A 24,751-nucleotide genomic window follows, 5' to 3' on the forward strand; every position below is an offset into this window, starting at 1 on the left:
TTGTTCACTCTCAAGAAAATAGGCATGGTTGGGTTGGCAAGGCAGTTCCTCAACAGAGCAGGAGTCCTTATCCGCTTGGGGGGAGTTTCTCCTGGTGAGGTCCTGCTTGCCTCTCTCCCTAGGAGGGTATCGCGTAGCGGGCTCACCTCCATAGCCTCTCAAGGAAAGGCTCCCCCCCTGTGGATAAGGGACTGAATCCCTCGATTTGTCAAAGAAGCTAGATGACACACAGCAGTGGATGACAGCAAAACAACATTCTTTCTGTGAAACAAGACTGGTCATTACTCCAACTCCAGAACAAGTCCATCAAGGGGTCAAAGATGCTCCAAGTTTGGATTCAAAGGTCGTTTTGTGCCTGTTTGAACAGGGAGCAGCAATGGTAAACCGGTCAAATGTGTGCAAGACGAAAACTTCAAACACAAAGCTTAATGGGAATGTCAATTTTACTGGGAATGCCAAACCAGAAGTGCACTGGCATTGCCAAGCCAGGAGCTCATTGTCAACAGCATGTCATGACATGATATGACATACCAGGACATGTTATTCCGTATTGCGACATTTATTAAGAGATATGATGACATGTAATATAGCTTGATATAACATCATGATATATTCAAGCAATATACCCCGAGCGGCAGAGGCATTACCGAGTCTGGTAATGGCTCTGGGCCCATAGTTATAACAAAGACCCCCAGGCCATTACCGGACTCGGAAATGCCCCTGCCGCGAGGGGCATATTGCTATTAGTACCCCTCCTGCAAGCCCTGGACATTAAAAGCATTTGTTTCTGTCCGAAACGCTGCGATAAATGATAACGAAAATGGCCACCTTGAAAGGGAAAATTAAGTCTGTTTTCCCTTTCCAATGCGGCCTTCGGGAGCAGACGCGCTGGGAAAAGAAATGTTCCCAGCGCGTTCGATCCTGAAAAAGGAGAAATCAGAAAGTAATTGAGATTGGGAGGGTGGGGAGGGGGGAGGAAACAAAAAAAAACATACCTGAGTCCCCTGGCATCTTCTCAGCCGTGTGGAGGCTCGGAGCGGGGATAGCCCCGCTTCGAGCCTCCTCATTGGCTGAGGAGCTGCCACGCCCCCCTGCCGGGAACAATGGCCGTGGAATGCTAGCAGAGGGATTCCTGGCTGGGTAATGCCCCGGCGAGCACCAATCAGAATGTGTTTTACATTCTGGTTGACTCTCGCCAGGTACTAATCTGACATATCATAGCAGTGCATATACATTTCAAAACATGCCATATCATGTCATGATCTGTCATTTAGTGATATGTCATGCTATATATGCCAATTCCAAAGTTGTAGTAAACCAGAGTTTTTCGAAGTTTGCTTCAGAGATTAGTTTGCATGTTTTAGAAGCAGCCCAACACCAATATGTACTCTTATTTTAGCAATGGTGAAATTATGCGACTTTTCATGAGTGTTGGGACTGGTTCAAGAACCACATTGGGGCTCTTTTTAGTTCCAGTGCTAATGTTGTAAATGTCACGGCACCAGGGCACGGATCAGCCATATGTTATAATTGCACTAGAGCTAGTATTAGCAATACAGGATCAAAGAGCTAGTATTAGCAATACAGGATCAAAGACCCAGTCTGAGCTGTCATAGTACTTGCATGAAGACAGAAATTCGAATGGTGCTTCCATCAGTGGTAAACCAGTGCAAAACACAGACCTATTTAGGCATTTCACTGGCACTGGCACTACAAACAGATTAAATTCAATTCCTTCTTTGGCACAAAGAACCAGTACAACAGGGATCATTGCCTCGGGGGCACATAAGGTAATATCCATAAGGTAAGGTGCCATAAAGAAAGAGTGGAGCTCCCCTAGAGGCGCATCCAGGCATCCCTGCTGGCAGGCGGCTGCTCTGGGCTGGGTCTGACAGTGCAACCCGCACTATTGCAGCCAGCCTGCAGGCCAAGAACAGAGAATTCTGGGAGGAAGTGTTTTTATTGTTATGTTCACCGATGATGGCAGTCTTGATGCCGCTGATTAAGGCCCTACACCTCATTAGGGGGCATTAGCATCTCTTCTTTTGGGCACTGGCACCAAGAGGTATAAAACATGTTGTGAAAGGACAGTTAAGACCTAGTGATTATGGGTTAAGGGAACTTAATGGAAAACGGCCATGACGTGGGTTCTAATGAAAACGGAAATTATTTATGAAGTGAGCATACTATAACTAGCAACGTATGCTAAGTAGCTATACGTGGTGTACTAAATGGACATAATGAAAGCTGGCAACGATTTGCTAAGTGGGCATGATGTAATCTAATAACTGCTACTAATGTCGTAACTGGGTTGGCTATAAGGTGGCAATGATGCACTAAATAAGAATAATGTAAACTGTTAATTCTTTGCTAGCTGTGTTCAATTGTACATACATGAAAAATTAAGTTAATAATATGTAGTCTACAACATATGTGGTGCCTTCTAATGGCATGGCTGCTTCGGTCTCATGTTTGCACTGAATGTATGCGTGTTTGTGCCCCTCTAGTCCACCGTCTGCTTCATTTATAGTGGCCTCTTACAAATCAGTACAGGCACCGAGCTAGCGTTTTCCCTCAGTTCAATTGTAGTCATTAAGTTCACATTTCACGGGGCCGCTATCTCTTCTTCTGTGTCAAACCCGCTGCACACCAGGGGGACCTTGAGAAAGAGCCAGGAAGATCTACTGGAATTGATGTGACTGCTTCTCGCAGAAACATCCGAATCTTCGAAGGAGAAGCTCATTTCAAACCATAAATATATCCTTATGCTTCTGATGCGGAAAAATAAGACTTCAAAAGCGCAAGAGGTTAAAAGAATCGGAATGCGGCCTCTCGTACTCTTTGCGCACACCAGCGTCCTTTAAATGCATGGACTGTGCAAAGTGCATGGCAATTCATATTGTTTTTTGTTTTAAAAGTTTTTATTTAAGGCAACACATACAAGGCATAAAATAATTATATCATACAATATGAAAGATGTTAATAATGCAACAAATCTGCAATCAGGAATGAACATTCGAATATATGAAGGCCATCCATGGATATGAAGTCTATTTATATGAAATTCAGCATTTTAAGTAAGAGAGCATGACCCACACTGAAACAAAACAAAACATCTACAAAAGGGAGCCAAGGGAGGGAAGAGAGTAGTATGGAAATAATGCACAGATTTTTGACTTTTTGATTATTAATTAGGTAGAGGCTACATGAGCTAAGAATCCCAGAAAAGGCTGCCATTTCAGTTCATTCTTTAATAGTAAAAGTGGAGTAGAGTTATTGCATCTTTCCAATCTATGGATGTTGCAGATTGAGTTCCACCACTCTTTATAACGAAGTCGATCTAGATTCTTCCAATTGGACGTTATGGTTTGAATGACTACTAAAATAAGATCAAACATGTAACATCCATTCCTATCTATGACATCCTGCAATATTACACTGCCCAAAAAGGCAATTGAAGACAGAAATCATGTTACAAGTTAAAAATGGTTTTAAGTGTATTCCACACGCTTTCTCAAAATGATTTAACATATTGGCATTCAATAAACATATGTTTCAAGGTACCTTGAGCATGAAAAGCAACTCCAACAACTGTCATTCTGCGCAGTACCACATTTGAAGAGTAAAATAAGGGTGATAAAAGCTCTAAGATAAAAGAAGTGGAACATTTCAAGTAGACTTGCTGACATGGTAACTTTAGAAATATGATTCCATACTTAAGGCAAGTATAGTCGGCTGGCAAGTAGAGTGCAATTGTGTTGCTTAGAATGATAACAATCCCACATAGTTTCAGAGGAAGGAACTTCTGAAAGAGTTTTTATAGAACAATGAGGCAGTCATGTTGGGAATTTGCAACCTATCAATGTTAAGAGCAATATATTTACATCTCAACGGATCATAGTTTTCCATAATTGCATCGATGATAGTCATATATTGCTGCATATATGAAATTGGAATATGGACTTAGGCAGCAAATTCATCGAAGGTGACTGGAGCGCCTTGTACAAAAGCTGGTCTAGATATTTAATGCTCAAGGAGAGCCCTGGCTTCCAGAAAATAGCCCTTCTATTAATTCGTATTAGCAAATTAAACCAAATGAATTGCGAAATAAACTCAAGAGGTCAGATTGGTTAATGCTTGTACAACTTATGAATCTGTTTTTCCCCTTGATGAAGTAGCAATCAGCAAGAGTTAGAGCGGAAACCATAGCTCTCTCCAGACATAAGCAATGAGGCACATTGTTAGATTCTTCGAGTAAACCATAACTGTATTTGCTTTACAACAAAAGCCATATGTTATTTTTGGAAATCGGGAAATCCTGCTCCTCTGCAAACACGTGTTTTTTTAAGTTTGCATAGAGATATTCTGCATCCCTTTTTTCCCCAACGGAATTCAAGCTAACAGGAATCGGAATCTATAGATTTAAAGAAAGAAGAGGAAAGAGGGATTGGCAGCATATATAGAGAATACAGAATAATTGCAAAGACCCTCATTTTAATAGACTCTAATCTACCCCACCAGGACAGATAAAGGGGGGACCAATAGTTTTTTTAAAAAAAATACATTTTTAATTTCGAATATAAACCAACAATACACAGACTTAACATCAAAGTATACGCCATGTTATATTGTCATCATTGTCTGCTTGTCCCCTAAAATCCCCCAAGACCATCCTCCCCTACCCTGGCCTACTTAATATCATACAATTCACCAGTTTTTGACTACATTCCGACAATTCCTCGGTCTGCCAGTCACTATGTGGGGCTGTGCTCCTGCTCTCCTACTTGTGACGTGGAGGTGACCAATCCTTCAATCAACTGTCTCCAAGCCTCCACCCCTCCTCCTCATTGTTCCTCAGTCCTATCCACATCTTCTTGCCATACCACAGTTTCTGCATTTGCCCATTTTAACAAGTCCTTCCACCATACTTGCACCAAGGGTCTCATCTGTGCCTTTCATCCCATCGCTATTCGTCGCTTTGCCAGTATATATGCCAGATCTTTAAATTTGCTGACATGTTTGGCCCTCTTGTGTCTTGCAAAGCCCCCTAGTAGACAAGCCAGGGGAGATCCAATATCCAAAGTGATCTCTACTTTCACTAATGCTTGAGCTACCTCCCCACAAAATCTTCCCACTTCCATACAGGACCAAAACATATGATCAAATCTGCATTTACCTCCCCACATTTCAGGCATATTTGTACCTCTGCTTGACTAAACTTTGCTATTTTATTCAGGGTTAAATATGCTCTGTTGGTTATGTACAGTTGTATCTGCTGAAGCCTATAGTTCCTAGACACCTTCTTGTGGTACCTCATAGCTCCTCCACTTTGCGTACAACATTGGTTCTCCCAAATCTGCCTCCCACTGGTGTATCGTCTGTCCCAGCTCCTTCCCCACTTTGGACATTAACAACTCGTATATCCTCGAAACTTCATGTCCGCCCTCTGACACATCATACAATGACACTATAGTTTCATCTGGCTGCAACCCAGCTTTGGTCCTTGGCCACCTGTTTCGGAGGCTCCGTATTAAGCAGGAGTGCATCAGGTGTTGCCCTAGGTTCACTCCGTCTTCCTCCTCCAAAGCCCAAATTCTTTAGGCTCCCCTTCCTTGACCAAGCCTCCAACCGTCAGTACTCCATTAGGTTCCCCATATTTCCTTACATTCAACCGCAATTGGTCATTCACCCCCTCCAGTGCCGCCAGCGGGATCTGTGGGGGATATGGTGCAACATCCCCTATCAATTGGCAAGCTCTACGCCACATCACTCACTCCAATCTCTTCAACCTGGATAAGTGGATCGTACGTGAGTTGTTCATCCATATAAATTCTTTCAGGTAAAACCTCTCCCCCATTGCTTGCAACAATCGTGACTTGTGTGTCTGCTCATCCGCCAGCCATTTGGCAACCAATTGCAACTGGCTAGCAACAAAATACACCTCAAAATCGGGTAGCTTTTTCCCCCCTAGATCGTGTGTGTTCTGGAGTTTCCATAGTACCATTCTACATCTTGAATTACACCACAGAAAATGTCTACATATGCTATGCAGTTTCTTGAAGAACAGTCTCGATATTGCGAATGGGACATTTTTAAAGAAGTGAAGGAGTCTCGGCAGTACCACCATTTTCAATGACGCCACCCGCCCCATCATAGACAATGGTAATCTTGCCCAAAAGGATATGGACTTTTCAATCCCCATGCAGTGCTTTAACGGTATTATGTGTATGTTTCCGATTGGGGGTCATGTTAAATGTTCAGCTCGCCCACTGGTTTCCCAACGTATTCCCCCAACGGAAATAGACTTGATTTTAGCGGGTTAATTATTATACCTAATAAGGCAGCGTAGCGTTCCATCACGTCCAAGACAAATTTCAAGTTAGTTTCTGGCTGCTGCAGATAAAGCAGCATATCATCTGCATACAATGATATTAAATGTTGTCCCTCTGCTGTCTCCATTCCCGCCTCTCCATATTCGTCCTGCAGATAAATTGCGAGCGGCTCCAGCGCTAATATGAATAAGATCGGAGACCATGGACACACTTGTCTTGTATCTTGCTTAACTGCTATTGTTCTGAAATTATCCCGCCTGTTTTCACCATAGCCACAGGTTGGTTATATAGCAATTTCACCCATTTAATATACGTTGGTCCCATACCAAACTCTTCCAATACTTGTCAGCAGCCATGGCCATCTATTACATGATGTAATCTACGCAAATTCCCAGTGATATTCCTGTGTGGGACATAGCCTGTCTGGTCTGCAGGTATAATTTGGCTATAATCGGCCGGAGTCTGAGTGCCATCACCGCTGTAAGTATCTTACCATCTTGATTTAGTAACGAAAAGGGTCTATATGAGCCACAGTCGGTGTCTGGCTTATTTGGGTTCAGGAGGGGGACTATCATCGATTCTCGTAAGGATCCGGGCAATCTGCCCATCTTCAGCAATTCATTGAGCATTTCTAGCAGTGGTGTTAGAATATCAGTCTTATATTCTTTATAAAATTCGCTGGGGAGCCCATCTGCTCCGGGGGCTTTACCGGTCGACAACTCCTTAATCGGGTATTCCAATTCCTCTGCTGTAATGGGAACCTCCAAACTCTCCCGTTCTTCTGTACTCAACTTGGGCAGTCTAATCTCTAACAGCGCTTTTCGTATTTCTGCTACATCACAACCAGAGGTTTCCCTCTATAATTGCTTATAATATTAATAGAAGCATCTATTCACTCTCTCTTGTGTCTCGTGCAGCTCTCTGTCACTCCCGACCACTGCTCTGATCGGTTCTCGTTTGTTTTCACCTTTATAAAGCCAGGCCAACAAACCGCCCGGCTTGTCTCCTTCTGCGAGTTGTCTCTCAATATATTTTCTGTAACTTAGATTGCCCAACCTATCCCAGCGATTCTGACACTCCTGCTGCAATTGCGTCATTCCCTGTGCCTCTTCTAAGGACCTGTCTCTTGTTCATGCTATATTCTCCAGCTTATCTTCTACTCTCAGTAATTCCCGTGAAATAACATCCTGCAGCCCTTTGGATTGTGATATGACCGCCCCCCCCCCCTTACCACTACTTTGAAGGCCTCCAACAGCGTACCCGCTGACCGGACACTATCTGTGTTGTGTTGGAAATACTCTTTCACTTCCTTCCTTAAATGTTCCCTAAACACAGTATCCCTAATTGCCTCCACTCTGAACCTCCATGTTGGGATCCTGGCACTTGGGGGGAAAGCTTGCCATGTGACCACCAGAGGTGCATGGCCTGATATGACCCTCACTTTGTATTCTGCACATACAGACTCTCCTAATAATTCAACGCCCACCATCACATAGTATAACTGCGTGTAGAGATTTGTTGGGGCGTTATAATGAGTGTATACCCGGTCTATGCATCGCTCTCCACACGTCCTCTAACTTGAAGGTGTGCAGTAGCGTATTGAAGGCCTTCGCTGCCGGGGTTGGGTGCACAAACATCCCCATCTGATCTATCTAGTAGTGGGTTCAGCGTACAGTTAAAATCTCCACCCCATATTAACACCCCATCTCTGTACTGCCTACCATAAAAGGATCAGAAATATGCTGCTGTGTTATGATTCGGAGCATATGTGTTAACGCATATTTCCCTATTTTCCACCATTCCCCGCAATATAATCATTCTACCCTCTATGTCCTGATAGGTCTGCAACACTTTGAACGGGACAGTCGGTGCCACCCAAACCAACACCCCTCTTGTGTAGGCTAAGTAAGTAGAACCCAAGGTCACCCCAGCCCATTTTTGTGCCAAGGTCTCTTGTCTGTCTTTGGTCAAATGTGTCTCCTGCAGTAAAGCTAGATCTGTTTTTGATGTTTCGGTTATGTCATTACTCTGTTCCTCTTTATGTAACTATTCAACCCTCTGACATTCCAGGTCACTATCTTGTGGTCACCCATTCTCTTTAGTCTCGCTCTTTGTCTCCTCTCCGACCTTCTCTCCGACCTTCTCTCCACCTTTTCTTAGTGGTGTGTGACTATAGGCCATATTCCCCAAAATGACCCCAACTCCTCCTCCCATTCCCCAACTACCCCAAACATTTGCCCAGTTACTAATCCGAAGCTCAGGCATTACCACATCTCGCTCCGATGCCTGCTCTACTGTTGGCGCTCAGAGTGCAGTCTGTGGCTAGTAAACTACTAGTACCCAAAACAAAAAGAAACTCTAATCTACTGGGGTGATAACGTGCTTTCTGTGTCGTCTGTAACTAGACAACCCCGTTGCTCCTGCATGTCGCCAATCGCTTATTACTATGTTCTTGTGCAACTCCAAAACTGTTAGTATACTCATTACAGTAAAGTCTCTAAACTTATCAAATGTCCATTATGCAGGTAACGTCGGTTCACTTATCACTTCTATTCTTCGTGGGATCGTCTGCTTCCGATGGGAGGATCAACGCGTCCATCCATCTAGTCACATCCTCCGGGGTATCAAAAAAGACAGCTTGATCCTTATGTATGATCTTCAACTTTGCTGAGTATAACAGCATATACTTAAGATTAGCTGCCCGTAGCCTCCTTTTGACCGACACATAGTTCAGTCTCTGCCTCTGCACCAGGAAAGTGTAATCTGGGTATGCCGTGATGGTTGTAGCTGCTCTGCTGATCGTTCCCCCTTTCCGAAAGTGTTCCAGGATCTTCTCCCTGTCTTTATAGTTCAATATTTTAGCAATTACCGGTCGAGGCGGGGCTCCAGGTGGTGGTTTCCTGGACAGAGCACTATGCGCCCTTTCGACTGCAAATCCTTGGGTAAGTTACCTCGCACCTAACTCCTGCAGCAACAGGTTTTCAATGAAATTGGTTGGGTCCGAGCCCTCCTAGCCTTGCGGGAGCCCCACGATGCGCACATTGTTTCTGCGTGCTCTCCCTTCTGCTTCCTCCGCTCTATTATCTAAATGTTGTACTTGTTGCTGCAGCTTGGAGACTTCCTGAGAATTGGTGGTGCAATTGTCTGTGTTAGCTTTCACCTCTTTTTACAGCACGCCCGTGCGCTCCACCAATGCTCTAACATCCTGCCTCAGGAGATCAACGTCAATGCTAACAGTGTACATTTTAAATTCCAAGGATGTCTTCAGCTCCACAATGGCTTCCAGGATCTGATGGTCCCTCCGTTTGGAGTGTTCTGCATTCTGTTCCTCTTGCCTAGTTGTTTTCCCAGCTTCCGTTGTCTGTGCTGGCTTTGTAAAAATATCCATGGAAGACTGCTTCCCCTTGATCTTATTAGGCTTGGACGCCATTTTGCTCTCGAACACTGCAGTTCTTTTCTTCACTATGGGCACTGCGGTGCGATGTTAGCACGTTGTGTCGTTGCCACACTGTGTGCCCCAGGCAGCCCCATATCTTCTCTGAATGACCTCGGTGCACAGGCCATGATTGTTTCCAAGGCATCCTGTGCACTGTTGGGTGCTTCCAAGGGCTCCTCGAGGTGGCCGCCACTCGCCTGTCCCACCGTCTTGGACTCCTTCTCTGTCCTGCTTCACTGTAAATCTCTCTCTGTGGCCCTTCACCCTTGGTGGCTGTATGACCATGTGCACCGTTCTCCTTCGTGCCCCGTTCCCACTGCGCCGAACAGCCTCCAATTTTGTGTGATAGCATGTCTGTGTCCAGTGAGCAGCACCAACGGCACCCAGCACAGCCCACCCAATCCATCTTCACCTTGGCTTTCGCTGCACCATCTGCATTTGTTGGGGCTGCATAAGTATCAGAAGGGTATAGCTCCAGTCACAGTCCAGCCCTCCACCACAGCTTCTTTGTCCCTGGGCTTCTGTGCCACTTGCTTGTGTTCATGCACCTGCCAAACTTAAATATCCCCAGCCTCTTCTGAGCCTCCCCCCGTGTGGGAGAGTGCAGCATCTGCTATCGTGCCTTCGATAGCTATGCATCCATTTCTTGCCTTTTGTACTGGCCCGAAATTGCAGCTGCTACAGGCCGAGAACTGTTTCTTTGTTGTGCAGTGCATCCTCGTCACACACCGCCACAGGCTGCCAGCCTTTCACTGCCTCATGTTTTGCACTTGTGTATACACTGGTCGTTTGGTGCTGGCTGTTGTCGGGCCTCCACAAGCATTGCACATCACTATACTCCGTCGCGCATATCTCTGGCACACTTTGCACAATCCTGCTGCTACTCGCAGTCTACCGTTGTCCTCTGCTGCTGCCCAAAGTGTCCACGTGGTGCAGAAGGTTCCGTCTGTTCTTACGGAACACTCAGCAACAGTATCCACTGTTATTCCCTCAGTTTCGTTAATCGCGTTCACTTCAGAAAGTTTGGTTCCTCACCGCAGCGGTGTCCATGACCCTCTTCTTTCCCTTTCTGCTACTGTATCAGTAACACGCCTGGAGCTTGCGATCCCAGACCGGCTGTTCGATCTTTGTTAGTCAGTGCAGTGTTTTGTCTCACGATAAGGCAGACCAGTCTGCATTCAGTCTATCGAGCGCCCGAGCAGGACGCACGTCCATTATCTGATCTTCACTATGAATTCATTCCTTCTTCGGGCTGTATTTTTCGTATTCCTGCACAGGCTCGCTCGGGCTCCCATTACCATAACGCAAGTATCTTCATTGCGTTAATGCCATGCCATCCATCAATGGTAATACAGTGTGATCTGGGCTCAATTTCAAGCAACAATGCAGCTATGGTGTTTTATCCTCTCGACCCGTCTCTTTGTCTCCGGTCCAGCGCCACTTTTGCTCTGTCATCCCTGAGATGTAACCCTTTCTTTGCCAGCTTATTACACGTGAACCCCCGTGTCTTCACCTTCCGATCCTCGTTGTCTGCATGCTGTGAACCTTCCTTCACATGCTCAGCCAGATTTAGAGCATATGCTCAGCTTTCAACATAGTTTTCCATTCAGATCATTGCAGATCGGCAGGAGCTCCTCCAAAAGCATGTCTTATCCCATGGCCTGTTAGCCACGCCCCCAAGGGGGACCAATAGTTAGTGAACTCTTTTATTCTTGATAATAGGGATCCAGTATTTTGTTTGATAATATCTTTAATGGAAGCAGAAATATGGATGTCTAGATATTTAATAGGACACTATCTCATACCTGAAGTTTGGACGTGATATTTGGTGCAATGTATGTTATAGGGTAGAATTTCTGATTTATCTGTATTTAGTTTATAGCCAAAAGCTAAAGAGAATTGTGAAATAATGTCCAAAAGGTGTGGTAAAGTAATCTTGGGGATCTTTAAAAGTAGTAATACATCATCTGCATATGCCTCTGTTTTAATCTGTACATCACCACATTGAATACCCTGTATATTGTTGTTTTGTCTAATTACTTCTAAGAAAGGTTCAAGGCTAAAATAAAAAGAAGAGGGGAAAGTGGACAGCCTTGGCGTGTGCCTCTGCATAAGAGGAAGTATGAGGACATTTGTCCATTAATGAAGAAGGCTGTCTTGGGATTGGAGTATAGTACTCTTGTCATGGAGAGGAAAGGGGTGCCAATACCATGCCATTTGAGCGCTTGAAACATAAAGTCCCATACAACCTTATCAAACGCTTTTTCCACATCAAGGGCTACAAGCCACACAAGGGTCACTGGAGCCATGGATATTTGTAACATATTTTAAAATAACCTGATGTTAGAGGAAGACAGTCTACCTTTGACATAATCCACCTGATCATCTTTAAGTGAGTTGGGTAGAAAAGGAAAGAGTCTATTTGGTAAAATGTTCGAAAAAGTCTTACAGTCTGTATTAATAAGGGAGATAGACTTATAACTCTGGGGCAGTTCAGGATCTTTATTAGGTTTGGGAAAGACTATAAGCATAGCTTGCAAAAATGAGCCCTGTGCTTTGTTTTGTTTAGCGAAATTAAAAAAAGAGTTAATTAAGCTTGGGAGCTAATAGATTATTAAAGTGGACAAAATAATCAATAGGAAAGCCATCTGGGCCAGTGGCTTTACCTTTTTTAAGATCTTTTATAGCTTTATACATTTCACTTGGAGAGATAGGAATATTCAATGTCTGTAAATCAACCTTTGGATAAGTAGTATGAGGATCATGCCAAACAAAATCATGAACATGCATATTATTAGAAGAAGCATCAGGCGTGTATAATATCTGGTAGAATTTAGAAACAATGTGAATAATTTCCTTATCTGAAAAGGCCCTATTGCCCATTTTATCTTTGATAACTGCAATTCTGTATTTTTCTTTCTTACGTTTGAGGTATGAGGCAAGTGAGTTGCTTGATTTGTTAGAGAATTGATATACTTTTGCTTTATATTTTGTAACAAATTTATTATATTACAATATAAGCCTAAGAATAGGCTTAGAGTTGGTATGTGTGTATTGAGATTCTAGGAATTTAAGTTGTTTGAGAATATTGTTTGATTATCGTTTGAGTTTTTACTTTTTAAGAGCAGCAAAGGATATCATATGACCTTTCAGTACATCTTTATAGCAATCCCAATTATTGGGAACAGTTGTGCCTTGGCTTTTCTTCTCTGAAAAGAAATTGTTTTGTTGTTGAGTGATGAAGGGTGTCAATAACTCATCCTTTAAGAGGACTGAGTTAAATCACCATCTATTGAATTTGCGAGTGTTTTGCGGGGAAGTAAGTTGAATATGGACTGGGGCATGGTCTGACAGTGTTTTGCATTCAATTTGGGCATCCAGCAGGGAACTGGCTATGGATTTAGAAATTAATACATAATCCAATCTTGAGAGAGAGTTATGGGGGTTAGAGAAGAACGTACATTCCAAATCAGAGGTGTGGGTTATGCGCCAAGCATCGATAAGGCCTAATTCTGATATCAAATTTGTAAATTGTGTTTGAGACTTGGTGTTCTTAAAATGCACACTGGACTTCCTATTGAAGAACAGATCCATAATTTTGTTACAATCTCCGCATACAATTAGATTATTAGGATTCAATTGAAAAATATGTTTTTTTCTTATTTTACCCAAAGGGAGGGGTCTGGCGATGTTGGACCGTAAATATTCAGAATTGCATATTCAATGGATTCTAATAGCAGCTTCACTAGCACCCATCTGCCTAAATCATCAGATTAATTTGCTATAACTTTTCTTTTGAACACCTTATTAATAAGAGTAATAACGCTGTTCTTTTTTGCCATTTGCTGCACTTGGAAAAAAGTTGACCCACCCAGAGATGTTTGAGTTTAGCAACTTCTGCCTATGAGAGATGAGTTTCTTGTATACAGGCAATCAATGGCTTTGCTCTATTAAGGTGACAAAGTACTTTCTGTCTTTTGATGGGATTATGCAACCCTTTGACATTCCATGTGGTTATGTTAAATGCCATGGCTTAGGGCAAGTAAGGTAGCAAACAAGTCGGAGAATCTGAACTTAAACATATGCTTATTTTTATTATAATAAAAATGGTAATGACAATGAGATCTGAAAAACCATTAGGTAGCATTGTCATACACAAGGATTGATTAATCTGAGCAAGTGGTGAAAACAATGAAGGAGAGACACATAATGGAGATGGGAAGACAAACATATCCAACTATGAAAAAGAACTCTAGAGAGAACTGTGGCTAACAGCATACAGCCACACCGATCCATGTTGAACAATAATGAGAGGAGAGGGTGGAGAGCCAGTAAAGAGACGGCCCACCTTGCATCCCACTCCGGCGGAAAATATTACAAGAGCAGTCCACTGTAGTTATCTGTTAAATTATGTACCCAAATTCAAGTAGGCGGTCTTAACGTATCCATATCTTCTAATTTATGATTCTGAATAAATTACCTCAAATCTATTGGATTTTGAAAAGTAGAAATATGTCTGTTGAGGGTAACTTTAAGAATGGCTGGATGTATGATACCATATCTCTCATCTAGCTGCTTTAAGGCCGGTCTGAGGTCAATTAGTTCTTCTGACTGCAGTCCCATTGGATACATATCCAACAGAGGTGCTTAGTTAGCTTCACTTTATCCATTATGAATATTACATGTGTATAATCAAGTAATGCAAAGATAAGAGTTCTGGAGGAGTTTTTAGAAGAGCGCACTGAGTCAATTGGACCCACTGAAGAGCTCTTTCGATATTAAATTGCACAGATGTTGGTAGGTCAAGGAGATTAGGAAGTATAGTACTTAAGGACAGGATTGTCTCCTTCAATACCTACTGGAAGGCCTACAATTTGCAGGTTATTTCTTCTGTTTCGATTTTCGAGGTTCTCATACTGTTTTTGTAGAGATTTGACTGTGTTTTCCAGCATTTGTACTCTACCATTCACATATTGAGCATCACTTACTCGTCTCTCAGCCTCACTTATTCTTGACTCAAAAGCAGACCATTTATCATCGAGCTGCTGTAGTTTTGCATTTGTGGTTTCCATTGATGGTTTCAAAGCCCTCATTTCTGTCAGGATAGTTTCCATGGTTAGGTCTAGAATATTTTCCTTAAGTGTAGGTGATTTGCTTTTCTTCCTCTTAAGGGTATTGGAAGGTGATGAGGGTAAATGCTTGATTTGCCCTTTTTTAGATGCCATAATGTGCTGGACAGTACAACTACACAGATGTACCCATTTAACAATGAGAGAGCTATGCACATGGTGTAGAAGTAATGAACCTCTATGGTATGCTGAAGGGCCTCAAAGCATTATTTTGTTGTGAATAAGTGGTTCACAAACTGGTCGAGTAGCGAAGCTTCAGGTGACAAAAGAGCAGCATACATTTCCAGGCAAAGTTCTTAAAGGTATATGACAGCAGCAAATTACATCCAGAGTGCTACACTTTCAATAAGAGTTAGATTTAGTGTTTACATTTTTTATAATGGCTTCACAGATATATCTTTATTATGCATAAAACATGAACTTTTAGCCGATAGTCTTTAAAAAATTAAAATTAAGTGGTGAAAAGTTAATGTGCAGCTTGGGAAATGGCTAAAAGTACCCTTTTCAGCAGCAAAATGACCTTCAGAGTGGTACACTTTCAGTAATAGTTAGATTTTGTATTTAAATATTTTTGAATACCTCCACAGAAATAACTTTAAATGGATAAAGTGCTAGCTTTTGGTGGAGAATCCTTAACAAGTTTATTTGAGTAATAAATAATTAGTGTGTAGCTTAAGGAATGGCTAAAAGTACCTTTTCTGTTGAGTAATAGAGACGTTTCTGGGCTTTATTTATATGGAGGGCCCGTGTTATGAAGAAAGGTGCACTACCGGCATCAACACACGTCTCCCGGCGCACTCCATCCAGACAGCTAACAGAAGACATCGGCTTTAGCTGTCACAGGACCACGCAGCTCCAGGCCTTGTCTGCGGATGCTTCTGGGAGGCCACAGGAGGTAAGTCTCACTTCGGCGAGACAGTGCCACCGACCACCTGGGATATTGAAAGAGTAAGAAAAATGAATTATTCATTTGAGTTTGCACTTATGAGTGTGGACAAAAGATGATAGCAACCCCTGGAGCCGGTGTGCAAGATTTAGGCGGCCATCTAGTATGGCGCTAAACCACACCCCGTCCCTGGCAATTCATATTTACAGCGGCTCTCTCTCCTGTGTGTTGACAATGTAGACTCCAGGTCCAGATTCTTGGAATTTTTTGCATGGTTCAAAATGACCTTGAACTGCTGAAAAGTGACTTTGCATTGCCGACACTGATTCATGGAATTTTGCAAAGTGTATTTTCCCAGTGCAAATTTAGTACAAAGTCATTTTTGCAGTCCAAAATAACTTTGCACTGCAAAAATACACTTTGCACAGTTCCATGAATCAGGGTTTGTGTCGGCAGTGCAAAGTCACTTTTCAGCAGTGCAGTGACTTTGAACCGTGAAAATAATTCCATGAATCGGGCCCCAAGTCTCTAGATTTTTTTTCTAGTTTTTTTTATCTACATGCAAATATTGAATGAAAATTCTGTCTGATAGTTCAGCAAAATGTGCCCTAGTGCTAATACCATTCATATTAGCACTAGGGCAAACTTTGCCATAGGGCAAAAATTCTGTGAAAATGTAACTTTTTGCACTGGTGCTAGTGGTCATACTGGGCAACCTTGCACTTGCTTTCGTGCAAAGTTTCAGTAATTTGGCCCCTGCTTGTCAAAGGTTAATATTCCAGCAGAGCTGATTTAGCCCTGAATCCTTCCACAGTTAAATTGTGCCATTAATTTGGTTCATATCAACACCTTTTATTTAAATTCCTACGAAACGATGATAACAATGTCATGTATAAACATGTCCTTACTGGAAATAAATACCAATCTCCATAGGCCACCAATACATTATACCTGTCTGCTTGATTTTTCTAAATGATCTTATTTTCTTTAGTTCACACAATGCAAATGATGATTGAGAATGTATGCATCTATGTTTGCTGTGCAATGTGTTAATCGTCCTTGCTTGTACATGTATTGCACCAAATACAGATTTTAAGCCTATTTCTAAGTGATTCCAATTATGGTAAATATTGATGCATTGAGAGAAGGGGTGATTCGTATTGGATCCCCCAGAATCTTAAAGTGGCAAAGCTTGGAGTAGAATTCAGTTGCCCACTTCTACAATTGACAAATCTGCAACTAGATAATGCTTTTGCCCATGTTCTATATAGCTTGTAAAATGTGCAACAAGGCAACGTGGATTACTATGTTGACAGCAATGATTGATGGCTGAGAATTCTGTACAGACAGGTTGGCCTATAAGGAAAGAGATATAGCTATGGACTATGATTACTTTTCTAGTGATTCTTTTTATGGAAGAATGACAATCATTTAACACTACCCCTGCCCAAATGCAACAATCCCACCCACAATCTGGGGCAAGAAATATGCTCTTTTAACCTGAATATTTCATGTTGTTTAAGATACAATCAAACTATTAAAGATGTTCAACTAACTTACAATGGATACTGGCAGGTTGTTTACATAAAGAAAATCACAACCTGTCTGCTGTTGTCTCACTAATGTTTTCATTCCAATTTGCACAAACATCCAGATATGTAAAGCACAGTATGCACGACTATTCCTTACAATAGACTCCACTGCTTCACTGTGTAGATGCACAAATTGACATTGATTGTTTGACTTAACTTGCTTTTGAAACCCTCAATTCACAGCATAGAAAATTCTCTCTCCCTGAAACCCACCTCCCCTGAAAATAAACCTGTATACAACATCACTGCAAAATGAACCGTTCCTTGTCTGTTTTCTAGAGGTTTGTGAGGGTGGCTTTTCTGCTACAAGTAAAAAGAAATGTCTTCAACCTTTTGTTAGAGTTTTGATATTACAAATATTCACGCATTAATCAAGTGCAATACACTGCAATACATACAAATATAATACTTAAAGCAAACTGTAGTCCATGTCAAAAGAAGGGTGCTGCGCATCAAGGGTGCTGAAAATTGCACCATTTTGGAAATGATATGATATGGCATTTGTAACGCGCCTATACACAAGTGTTTCAAGGTGCAACGAGGCAAGGAAGGGGGAACAGAGGGAGGCCAAGTGACAATGAGATTGCGCAAGTGCAGGGAAGGGGGAGGGGAAAAGGGCCAGGGGAAAGGCGAGAGGGCAGTGCTGTACATGGGATCAAAACAATAACAAAAAGGGAGGCCAGCAGGTGGCAGAATCAAGGGTAAGTGCAGACAGCAGGTGTCCAAAAGTGCAGGAAGGGGGACTGTAGGGTTAAAGATACAGACCCAAGTGTAAGGGTTGCTGGGAGGCAGTGCGGATGTGCAACTGGGCAGTCAGGGACCTGGGGCCACGCCCAGACTATCTGGAGCAGGCACGGGCGGGCAGGAAGACATGCATAGCACATGTGTTATTATGTAGCAATTGATCTGTCGCCCATAAACAAGTGGCCGCCTGCGTGCCCCCAGGACCAGTTTTCTGTTAAGTGTGCACATATATGTGTATGCAGTGGGACATTGTTAATAGCTGGGGTGTCCGAGCATGAGCGGAGCAGAGAACAGCTGATAGTGGTGCTGCGATCCTGGGCCTCCTGAGCGTCGTACACCAATAACACTCCCACTAAAAACTCAGGAGTCTAATGCGCCTGTTGCAGAGATATGTGTGGGTAACTGAAAGAATGGGACCAGTTCCTACTTTCGTCATTTTGGATTAAATAAAGGGAGTACCACTAAGTTCATAGAATAGGTGTTACTAGTACCTATTACCAAGTTATTATGTCTATTGTAGATTTGTGGTTAAAAGTGCGTGACCTTGCGGTGACAACCCTGCACCCCACCCTCTGCATCCATGTATCATACACAGAAAAAACCTGAATGCTTATGGTTGTGTTATGCATTGCGTGTATTTACAAGTGTTTGTCATGAGGTATGGCCTAGAGGCTCTTTGATGGACCATTGGGTAGGATAGGGTGGTCAACCATCCCGTATTTTGCAGGACTTACACGCATTGATGGGTTTTGTCCTTGCACAATTTGCAGGCACCCTCTGCGGTACGCCAAAAGTCCTCACTTTGCATAGAACCTTGAAAACCTGCCCCCCCAGCATGATCAAATCCTTTCCTGCCTTGAGCTCACACTTCCGTGTGATAGTTGAAACTCAGGGCGGAAGAACAACTCTCCCAGGGTGTGCAGCATCCTAACACGTTGTTCTGTGTCAACAGAGCATTACAATGGCAGCAATTAGATATCAGTAGAGGGAAGTGGGGAATATTAGCAGGGACTTTTGTCCCTTAAGAAATGTGAATTGTGGGTGAGTAGAAATCGTAAGGGTGCATAATGCATCATGCTGTGTTTGAAATAAGACTAGGGTTTCAAAATCCAAGTGAGAATGTTTTGTCTCACATTAGTGTGGCTGGCGCTACTGTGACCTTTCATGAAGGATGGGGAAAATAAAGCTAAAGTCATACTAATTTCGCTCAACATATTTCTACGACAATTTATGTAGTGTAAGGTTAATATATTGTGAGATGCTCGTTTTTTTTGTTGTGTTTTTGTCAAAGGAATTTCTATATAAAAAAGCCCTAATAAATATTTATATCAAGTAACCCATGAAAGATATATCGTCAACTGCTTAAATTGACCACATCCCATTTTCCTAACCAAAGTGTGTGATACGGGGCAAATCATTTATTGTAGCAGTGTCTTATCTGGAGTAAGTGATTCAGTTCATAGCTTATATTATTATACCATTATGTTATTATAAGCTGTTATAAAAAAATAAACTCACTCATAGTTTTAATAGCTATAGAGTTGCTACCTATATAATAATATTAATAGTGCCATTCACACCACAACGTTATTTGACACTCAATACACTTGGTGTCTCTAAGTAGCAAAGACTGGTGATGCTTTTTGCAGTGCTCTTTCTGTGAAGTCACTTATGTTGTTGTCAATGTGTATGCACATTTGGATGTTTGCATATGTTTTGTCCCCCGGCCTGGCCAGAGCTGTAACAGCTGAGTGGCCTGCATGTGCAATTGTCCTACCATGTTTTTGTGCTGTGGTAAAATTTCATCTGCCACTTCCACTAATGCTACCAAACAAGTGAATGGGTGGCAGGGGTCATGAATGACACCATATGGAACTGCGCGCACTGCAGGCCGCTTCTGATGCGCTACCACGTCTAAAGCGTCCTGCAAAACCATTCTGTAAAGTTGCCCACCCCAGAGCAGGATTTTAATCAAGGCTTCCCATTTGATCAAATACATTTGTAAATTCTGGAAAATACATGTATCGATTTATGTCTCCAACTGAAAATATCAGTGATGTAAGAAAACAAGAACTGCACATCCACAGGGCCCTCATGGGTTCCCATTTAATCCAGCATCAATCAGTAAGTACACCAAACTACTCTATTAGACAGCACGGTTTGCCTGTTCTGTCACTGCTACAAAAAAATCGTCTCTGCAAAGCAATGCTCCTTGAAGACAGGTTGACACTTTACCAAACATCTTAAAAATGAATGTCACTGTTCCGTCAAGCTATGTTGTAATATTACCGTATTCCCTGTGTTGTATAACATTTTGGGCCTCATTACGAGATTGGTGGTAGTCATGGTGCTGTTTGCACCATGACTGCCACCAAGGCACTGGTCTCATTCAATGGGGACTTACCGGTGTAGTCCGACCTTTGCGGGACCGGTAAGTCCCCATTGAAAAAGCCATTCCCCATTCCCATTTGAGCCCCGCAAATTGTGGTACCGTTATTGGCTCTGAATTCCCTTAACGGGTTCCGTCCATAACGCCTGGTCAGACCAGGTGTTAAAGGAGGGACCCGCTAAGGGAACTCGTAGTAGGGCGGTAAGGGATTACCAGCACCGGTCTCCTTACCGGTGCCCGGTATCCCTTACCGCCCTACTCGTAATGAGGCCCAGTGTCTATATAGGCAGCCGCTGTTTTATTGGGTTGCGTTCGGGTGTGGTAAATTGTGCTGTTATCGACTGTTGTGTCTGTGGCTCACTAAAAAAAGTGCTTACCCAATGGGTCCCATGTTCGAATGTCAGAGGATCCCCTCGGTTTTTCGATCTTCCAATGCTGTGAATCTGATATTTGTTCCGTGCCCCATTCTTCTCGTCACAAAGCCACCTGTATCGAGTTATGTCTCCAACTGAAAATATCAGTGATGTAAGAAAAACAAGAACTGCACATCCACAGGGCCCTCATGGGTTCCCATTTAATCAAGCATCAATCAGTAAGTACACCAAACTACTCTTTTAGACAGCACGTTTTGCCTGTGCTGTCACTGCTACAAAAAAATCGTCTCTGCAAAGCAATGCTCCTTGAAGACAGGTTGACACTTTACCAAACATCTTAAAAATGAATATCACTGTTCCGTCAAGCTATGTTGTAATATTTCCGTATTCCCTGTGTTGTATAATATTTTGGGCCTCATTACGAGATTGGTGGTAGTCATGGTGCTGTTTGCACCATGACTGCCACCAAGGGACTGGTCTCGTTCAATGGGGACTTACCGGTGTAGTCCGACCTTTGCGGGACCGGTTAATCCCCATTGAAAAAGCCATTCCCCATTCCCATTTGAGCCCCGCAAATTGTGGTACCGTTATTGGCTCTGAATTCCCTTAACGGGTCCCATCCATAACGCCTGGTCAGACCAGGTGTTAAAGGAGGGACCCGCTAAGGGAACTCGTAGTAGGGCGGTAAGGGATTACCAGCACCGGTCTCCTTACCGGTGCCCGGTATCCCTTACCGCCCTACTCGTAATGAGGCCCAGTGTCTATATAGGCAGCCGCTGTTTTATTGGGTTGCGTTCGGGTGTGGTAAATTGTGCTGTTATCGACTGTTGTGTCTGTGGCTCACTAAAAAAAGTGCTTACCCAATGGGTCCCATGTTCGAATGTCAGAGGATCCCCTCGGTTTTTCGACCTTCCAATGCTGTGAATCTGATATTTGTTCCGTGCCCCATTCTTCTTGTCACAAAGCCATCTGTTTTGCTGTCATTTTGTACAGTGTCATGTTATACTGTGTTGAGTTGGGTGGTGCGTTACTATGCAGCGTTACACTCAGTGATTGAGCCAGGGTGACGGAAGAGGGGTGGCCACCTCCCATGGCTTCCCCCTGGTTTCCGTGCGCCTCCCAGTCTGCCGCTGGCGCCCTAGTATCCGCCCCCACACCAAAATCTACCTCCGCCACTGCCCTAATGTCTCCAGCTTTACCCATTCTTACTCAGTACTGTCACTCCCTTGTTTCTCTTCTCAAACCTTCTTTGCTTTCAAGCACTGTTTGTCTCTAATACTTTATGCTTTATGTTGTCACATCTCCAATCACTACCCTTTCTGTGGAAAGATATTTACCACTGCCAGCCCTCATTCTCTCCCTCACCAAATCTTACCGCATTTGGGCGTCTACTTCCAGGTATATTCATGTGCAGAATAATGCTTGCTGCCTCCCCCCACACACCCCGCTCCCCCGTAGTGTGTTTATTGCCATTGGTAAAGACACACGTTGGTGATTTAACGCTGAGTTCGCCCAGGCCCATCCCTGATAGAGCCAGAAAAATAAATAAAAGAAAACAAAACATGGTGCAGTGCAGTGCATTAGGGTCTAGCCAGGACCCCGTTATAGTAGTGAGACTTGCAGTGCCTTGTGCACAATAGTGGGTGCATTGTTTATTTTAAAACTATCTCAGACATGTACTAGAAATAAAAAAAATATTGTTTCTAGCACTTGCCCATTAAAAGCAGATAGGCTCCTGGTGGTCACCAAATGGGTTCCATTTTCGCCCAAGTGTTATTTGCGGGACATCCACATTTCCAGACCAGTGCCTGCAAATATTTGCTGGTCACCTTTGTGGAATTTCGCCCCGTGTGACTCTGAGCCCACGGGGTAAATGAACTTGAGCGGATACGTGCTATATGTTGCTGTGTGCTTTTCCAGGCACAAGTGAGATAAGACTTGGGAGTGGGGTGAGTGGCACAGGATGTAGGATGGAGGGGGTGCTGGATAAACGCGAGGAATGTCTGGGAATGCAATGGACTGCCCGGCGGGAGGTGTGGTTGGGGCACAGGCAGTAAATGAATTAAAAGGTAGGCTGGCAGAGTGTTGTAATGTGTCTTGCTAGCTGAGTGGATGACATCACTGCTAAATGGAATGTAGTGATGTCAGTGTGAGTGGAGTGTTGGTGTGTTGTTATCTGAAGGGGGATTCTATGCTTGGCAGTTGGAGGTATACTGACTTGGAAAGGACATGCCAATGTTTCGTTCCTGGCAATTGAACTACAATAAATCTACTTAATAACTTACCTGCTGGTTCGGGTGTTCTTCAGCTTCCAAGTTATTACACACAGAAACTGGAAATGGCCGGCGTGTGAGGGCAAAGGCAAAGCTGGAGTTCTGGTCGGGTAAGCAGCATTCACCAGACAGGAGAATCAGATAACGCGTGTGTCTGTCTCTCAATATCTAATGTTCATCTCTAAACAAAGTGTTCATTTTACTGGAACAAAGGAAGTGGCTGGCAATGGCTAACAGCCCCCAGCTGCAAGTTCCGCGGCCACGGGTTAACACTGGGCCCTCAGTTGCACATACATACGGGAAGCCTAATCAAATTATTCAGCTGAAGCAGATCATTATTTTGTACCATGAAGGTTTCTGAAGAATTCTAGGTGCATGAATGATCCTGTATTCCTAATTAGATTAATTTTTACTCAAAGCAACCGAACAGAAACTTCAAACTATATACCTGTATTCATTTTGTTTCACCTCATAACACTGCATTTAATGCTTCCCTCTTTCATAAGAACTTCATAATACTTTACTGTCTGCGACTTCGGGGTGCTCATTATATGCTTTCAAACGTGGTAGGGGTGAGATACTTAGCAAGACTGCATCGGACTGGAGGAGTCCAGGGCTAGAACAGGGATTTGTTGCTGCAAGTGAAGAAGACACATTCCATGCCTGCCACAGGAATTTGTCGCCCCATGCTGGTAATTCACTTCCAAAGTTCATGTACTTCCAACTTAAGCTTTTAAAACCTTAAATGCCCCTTATTTCTGTCAAAGAATTTCCCCCTTATTTCTGGCAAAATTTGTCCCATTGTGGTAGGCACTCTTACAAACTTGAAGCTGGATTACTGTAATGCCCTGCTATCTGGTATCCCAAAACATGAAGCCCAACGTCTAAAGGTGGCTCAGAACTCGGCTGTACGTATGATCTTTTCTCCACCCCGGAAAACCTCTATCTCAGAGTTCCGAAGAAGTCTAGATTGGCTGCAGGCAGAATAGTGGATAGAGTGCAAGATCTTGTGTTTTGTATTCAAATGTATTCACGGGCAGGCCCCTTTGTATCTGACCTCTAAGATTCTACCCTATTGTCCAACTCATACTCTATGATCTAACGGACAGGGACTGTTAATAGTTCCTTCCTCCAGAACATCTATAGATGGTTCTCTTTTCTGGGCTCTCACATTTGGCACTGTCTCCTGCAATTTTTATGGGAAATGCAATCTCTATTCAGCTTTTGAAAATTTCTAAAAACCTGTTTGTTCAAATGAAAATTACTGGTTGTCTTAAAGAAATCTGTTTATGTTCTTGCTAATTAAGGATATGCACATTACAAATACACAAATCAAACAGGGACGTCATTTCACCAAAATGCCAGGGGAAGCGGAAGTGACATCACACGACCCTTGATCGATGTCATTTGACCCCACCCCGAAGTGACATCACGGGAAGCAATGGACACCTTTCACCCCTTGACAAAACAGGACATGGCATCAGATATTAATGTTCCTAAGTACATGCCTGAATGTTCTCAAAGTCAGAAAGCAAATTACACTCTGTAGTGGATACCATTGAACTAGTTACTGAGATTTAACAGGAGGCCAGTTCA

General features: G+C 43.1%; 1 long non-coding RNA gene across 1 annotated transcript in view; it reads right to left on the bottom strand.

The window, feature by feature from the left end:
- LOC138504747 (uncharacterized) overlaps positions 1-24,751 on the bottom strand; it is a 474,756-nt gene that overhangs the window by 241,234 nt on the left and 208,771 nt on the right. Inside the window, exon 2 of the long non-coding RNA XR_011279942.1 lies at positions 15,591-15,829. This is a non-coding gene — a long non-coding RNA (uncharacterized lncRNA). The remainder of the gene's footprint in view (positions 1-15,590; positions 15,830-24,751) is intronic.

The sequence above is a fragment of the Ambystoma mexicanum genome, chromosome 11, assembly GCF_040938575.1.
Source record: "Ambystoma mexicanum isolate Mex_15411 chromosome 11, UKY_AmexF1_1, whole genome shotgun sequence".
In the NCBI taxonomy this organism is placed as follows: Eukaryota; Metazoa; Chordata; class Amphibia; order Caudata; family Ambystomatidae; genus Ambystoma; species Ambystoma mexicanum.